At 45.0% G+C, this 6000-nt stretch overlaps 1 protein-coding gene across 3 annotated transcripts in view; it reads left to right on the top strand.

The window, feature by feature from the left end:
• The first annotated feature begins 2251 nt into the window (after positions 1-2251).
• Positions 2252-6000, top strand: part of plppr2a (phospholipid phosphatase related 2a) — a 50198-nt gene continuing 46449 nt past the window's right edge. For 2 of the 3 annotated variants that reach the window (XM_038693496.1, XM_038693478.1), the window contains exon 1: positions 2252-2624. The gene's annotated coding sequence lies outside the window, so the exon portion shown is untranslated. The remainder of the gene's footprint in view (positions 2625-6000) is intronic. The other variant, XM_038693469.1, reaches the window with a different exon arrangement.

Raw genomic sequence — 6000 nt, 5'->3', positions numbered from 1 at the left:
GTAAAATCTGTCTGGCACAACATGGTATCCAGCTCCTCATACTCTATACCATGCTGGGTAGGACAGGTTTAAAAAAAAGAAAGAAAGAAAGAAGGAAAATTTTCCTACCAGCACCACTTAAGCTCACAATTTAACAAGTTACATCTAATTTGTTTATTCCAAAGCAAAACTTTGTTGTGGATTTACAGATAATTATGTGCTGTAACTATTTCTTGGCCAAGGTCAGTGATTAAGCTTGTTTCCCAATATGTCAAAGTATTCCTTTCGTGTTTCTGTACGTCCCTGTTTTTAAAAAACACCAAGAGTCTGCAGCCACGTTAGCGACTCAGCTAGGCCTTACCTGGGCACAGCAGCGCTTTGAGCTTAACGCTAATGTCAGCATGCTTACATGTAGATGTTCAGCTGATATGTGGTTGTAGTTGTTGAGACTTAGCACTCAAAACCAAAACAGTCAACCACATGGTAGCACAAGAGGAAAGGTCATGGGATCAGCAAAGTTATTAGGATTCCTCCTGGGAACAATGAATGTCTGCACAAAATTTTGTGCCAAACCACCCAAAAGTGGTAAAGTGTCACGAGGCCCCGGCTGTGAGCTTGGTGTGAGTGTTGTGAATGTTGTCTGGAGTGCGTGGTGTGAGCTTGTTGTGTTTTTGTTTGTCTGTCTCTGCTTGGCTTTCTCTCTCCAGTCTGGGAGCTGGGGGCGTGTCTGCTTCGGGTTCTGCTCACACCTGAGACTCATCCTCATCCTGCAACCGCCAGCCAGGAAGCTCTCTGTTCTGCCCGCAGCCTGGACGTTGCCCCGCTCCCAGTCCGCCAGCAGCAACCTCGGATTTCCACCTACCCTGCATCTGGAAGGGAGCCTCTTCCTCCAACCTCTGACTTCCCCTGCTTATTCTCTTTGGATAAACTGTATTTTACTTAGATCTGCGTTTGGGTCTTCTCTGCCTGGAAAACCTGACATAAAGATTTGAAACTGGACATGTGGTGGATCAACCAACCTACACAAATGATACACCAATCGGCCAATTATCTTAAACGGCAGTAAATCTGATTTAAAACCACAAACGAACCTAATAATTTTCTAATTTGTTAATTAATACAAATTAAGATAACCATGTATATGATGTTAGTACTCTGGATGCCGTAATGGAATTATACATGACCCTTCTTTGTTTTTATATCACATTATATATCGGCCGTTGGCCACCGTGCCTCTAAATATCGGCATCGGCAATTGAAAAGCCCATATCGGTCGACCACTGACTGACACTGCCATCCCTTAGAGCCACGCCGCTATTTTGACTTAAAAGCATTCCTACAGTATAAATTCACTGCAACCTCCTGCTATTTTTTTTTGTTTTTTTTTTTGTCATTGCTGCTGTAGGCCTTACTCTCATCTCTGCGGCTGTCAGTATTGGATTGCCTCGACCTTCTACAGAGAAGTAGTGCGTCAGAAATGGCATAGTTTTAAAAAGCAGTTTTACAGCAGACAGTGATGTATTGTTTTAATAACATTCTGGCTCCTTTAAATCTCATCATGACCAGAGATGTAAATGGTCTGCAGCCCGTTTCCAGTCTTTCTGACCACTCAAAGCTCTTTTACACTTCATCACGTTCACCCCAGTCAATGTGGTGTTCAGTATCTTGCCCAAGGGTAGATGCAGACTGGGGGAGCAGGGGATCGAACCACTGACCCCTAAGTGGCTCTACCCCCCTGATCCACAGCCACACAGCCTGAGATGTTTTCAGCTCTCTTTTTCCTGCATAACTTTAAACTTTCATTCACCTTTAACACTGACATACACACACGTGCACCAGTAACCAGCTAACCGCTCTTTCTCTATTACCAGCTCTGACCTGCGATGTTACATGTGCTCCAGGAGTGCTCGATCAATAGCCATATATCATTAACCCACATCCAGAGTGTGCTGAGCTGGAAGCAGGCAGCCGAGCATCCTTACACACTCACACACACAGCCTCCCTCCTTTTTCCTTCAATGTTTGGGTCAGGTTCATGTCCTCTACATCCATTCACAAAGAAGAGGAAAGGAAGGGAGGGGAAGGAGGAGAGAGGAGGGAGGAATGGATGGACAGAGGGAGAGAGAAGGGGAGGGATGGAGAGGGAAAACAAGCTTTGAATACAAATGAGCTGACACACATAATGCATGCCCTCCCTTCCTCCCTCTCACTCTCTCTCTCTCTCTCTCTCACACACACACACACACACACGGATACACACTAACTCCCTCACACACATGTTCTTGCACTCCCTCCTTCTCCTCAGTGTCTCCTCATTGGACCGTACACTGCACAGGAGGTAATTTCAGCCACTTATTTTATTAGTCATCGCTGGTTGCTGGAACCAAGCTAATTAAAAGTGTGTGCGTGTATGTGTGGAAGATTTGGAGACACGGACGCTGTCGCTGCCGCCGCCGTCTCTCACGTTTCGCTGTGGACCAGGAGGGAGCCGGGGAGAGCAGAGGGAAGGGAAGACGAAGGGGAGAAAGAGAGGAGAGACAGACAGCTGGGTGGAAGGAGATTTTCACACCACTTTACCATCATCTGATCTGACATGGCCACCGCATAGGAATCCGGTGCCACGGCAACCGTCAAGGGTGTCCGAGGTAAGGGGCTAAGGAATGCCGAGGTGATGTGAGCAGCCGGGTCTGCCTGGGGGGCCAATGCAGAACAGGCTGTTTGTGGAAGTCACTGTTTTGCATTTTCTGCACATTAAGTAGATCTGTGGTTACGTGCTTCTTCCCCGGGTCTTTGAGTGTGCCTGTGGGTGTGTGTGTTGTGGTGGGGGGAGTGTCTCTCTGTGGTATTCTTTGTTTTGCACTGGTATTCCCCAAACACAAGCCCTAATTACCCAGCACAGGGTAAATCCTTTCATGGTTTTACTATCCTTCTTGACTTTGCTCGATTAATGGCAGGGTTTGCCATACAGTCAGAGGAGTGAGATGTTTGTTGTTTGTTTGTGACTCAACTTAGGTGTCAGGACAAGTGCATTGTTTGTGGTTGTATCCTGTGTGTTTATCTCCCTGTTTGCACAAGAAGTATGGTTTCTTGTACTGCATTTAGAATATATGTGTGAGTCTAATGATGCATGGGGTCTGGGTTAAAAGAAATTGGTGTGACAATGACAGGGCAAGAATGACCACACAGCACACACACACACACACACAACAAAAAATCCAAAGCAACATGAGAGCTGATGGATGCGAGCCTTTGCTCAGATCAACAGTGACAGCACTGGGCTGCAGGTAAATGGTCAAAGAAAGAGAGCCTATTTCCATCGCCGCTCCACACTGGAAAATTTTCTGCAGTCAAAGTCTTGGATATTTAGGTTATGGCAGAATTATCTCTCTGGATGTAGCACACAGAAATACAAGAATGGCTGACTGACAGTTGGCATTTTAACGCTGCATTGCTGCTGCACCTTCTCTTCTGTTGCTGCTGCACAAATGTGGATTTATGCATAAAAGTATACGGTGAGGTGATGTTGTACTCTTCAAGAGCAATGTTTGGCAAGGCAGAAATAACTAAAAACAAGCATGATCCAGATTGTTGTGCCCAATTAGCCTTTGTGTGCGTGTGTGTGTGTGTGTGTCTGTGTCTGTGCACATGAACAGGCCTGTGTACTGTATGTCCTGGGGCAGGGTGGTGGACTGCAGAGGCACGAGAGAGGACATATGGCTGCCTGGGTCTCTACCCCTTCACTGGAATCGTCAGAGAAGCAGGGGATTCAAATACCCTGCTGTTTGTGTGTGTGTGTGTGTGTGTGTGTGTGTGTGTGTGTGTGTGTGTGTGTGTGTGTGTGTGACATTGCTAACTCAACTTTCCCCTCTGCAGCTTGCTTTGCTCCCCATCTCCACCATTTTGCTTTCAGTTCCCTCATGTTTTTAATCTGATTGGTTTGCTGTGGGTGTGTGTCTCAACTGTCTCATTGGCTCTAATCTATTTGTCTTTGTTTCCCCCCTCATACAACACATGCCCGTCTATCCACCCATCTGTGACAGATTGGTTTGATTTTCTCTGATTGATAGATGGACTATCAGATTAGGCCCGTTTTCACTTGGCCCCCTCTAATCAGATCAAAACCAGCTGGACTGCCTCCTCCTTCCACAAATACACACACATGAACACAAATCAGTGCATTTTAACCAGCGTTTGGCAGTAACATGGTACTTATTAATGTAAAATTTAAGCTATGTAAAGGTGATTACTTTTTTCAGTAGTTAGTATCACCTGAAGTCTGTTTCTCTCTTTGTGTTTAGTGGAAAGACTGTACTGGGACATGTTAGCGTAGCGTAGGGGCTGGGGATGTGGTTAGGATATTTAGCCTCTATCCAAAATTGTCTGATTTGTTTTTACCTAGCAACTTCCCAACATTAGCCACTAGTAAGGACTCACCTGGGTTTTGTTCAGAGGTGGAGGGTGTGCGAACCCCTCTAGCTTCAGCTATGTGGATGTGTCTACTTGAGTGATGCATGGAGTGGCTCTACTGGCAATAACTGATTTTTTTTTTTTGGACTACTTGGAGCTGAAACAAGTCTTGAACATGACATTGACATATCACCTATAGTCCAATATTCACTCTTTTTCTATTAACAGCAGTGACAGAGAACCAAAACAGTAAAGTTGTGGGCCGGAGAGGGAAACAATGTGTTGAAACTCTGTAAAGCCGAGGGGCTTCAGGTGATAACTCTCTGTAGGTTCATCACTATGAGAGACCCCTTTGACATTGACAGCATCGTTTTCACATTGTCATTGGCTACATTGTTATTATAAAATATTTTTGATTATGTACTGCATCACTGACAGAGCTTTGCTGAGTAACAAAACCAAAGGGGGACAGTAACATTAAGAAGATCTGTGTAAGCCTCAAGCTCATTTTCCAAGTCTGCACATGGAGCAGTGGCCAGATCTTCTCATACTAATTAAGCTGAAAACTTGTCACCGAAATCAGCACTCAGAGGACGCTTCAGAGAAATATTCACCTACACTAAATGTGCGTGGGACAGCTCAGAAGTCTACATACACCAATTGGGAATGTAACAAGCTTTAGAATTCCCCTTATTTTGGTGAGAGCATCCCTTGCTTGGTGTCCTACTTATCATTATCTTTATTAATCATCAAACTCTTCACCGCCTCATTTCTGGCCACCCGAGTGGTTTCTCCCAAAACATAGTTTGGTCTTCAGGAGATCTGCCACCACCAACTCACAGCTCATGCGTGTACTTTCTCAGCCGGTGGCCCAAACTGTGGGAGCCTCTTTGTACTGCCTCCCGCTGAGGGAATGAAACACAAGTAACACTTCCCATTAGCCTCTACGGAGAAGAAACAGGAATGATTCCTCCCTCTGTCTCTATTTCTCTTACTCTCACTGTTGGTTTCCATTACCTTGGGCTTCTGCTTGTTCATCCTGACAGCTACTTTTTTTTGACAGGTCTCTCACACACACACACACACACACACACACACATTGTGCACACGCACAAAGCCCAACCAACCTTCTCTAAAAGCAGTCTTGGTTGGCACATCGTGTTGTTCTGAGGGCTGCTAAGAGCTTGGCTTCATGCCTTATTCATCCCTCAGGCCTATACTTTCCACCAGCGTACAAGGAATTAGGAGGAAGAAAGCTCTCTGGCACATAACACACAACTCACCAGCAGAATAGAGGTCAACCTGTCAACTTCTCAGAAACAAATTTTTTTTTCTACCTGTCCTCTCCTCTATATATTGTATGTTTGTTTAAACTGTGTCCAACTTGATAACAGATGATTCAGGGTCCATGTGAAGCCTCTGAAAAAAGAAGTTTGTGTTCAGCAGTGTGATGGATAAAAACCTGAAGACCAACACTAAATCTGGCTAACTCCTACTCTCTGGGATCACACTGTACATATTGCTTGCAGTTCTTCCCTTTTATACAATGTTGAAACCCTTGTCCTTTGTGCGTCTTTGTCCATGTGTTTTATGTGTTTATTTTCTCTTGTCTTC

This window comes from Micropterus salmoides, unplaced genomic scaffold (assembly GCF_014851395.1).
Source record: "Micropterus salmoides isolate LMB-PRFRI ecotype aquatic unplaced genomic scaffold, ASM1485139v1 Ms_hic_scaffold_10, whole genome shotgun sequence".
Lineage (NCBI taxonomy): Eukaryota > Metazoa > Chordata > Actinopteri > Centrarchiformes > Centrarchidae > Micropterus > Micropterus salmoides.
This window is presented reverse-complemented; position numbering and strand designations above follow the sequence as displayed.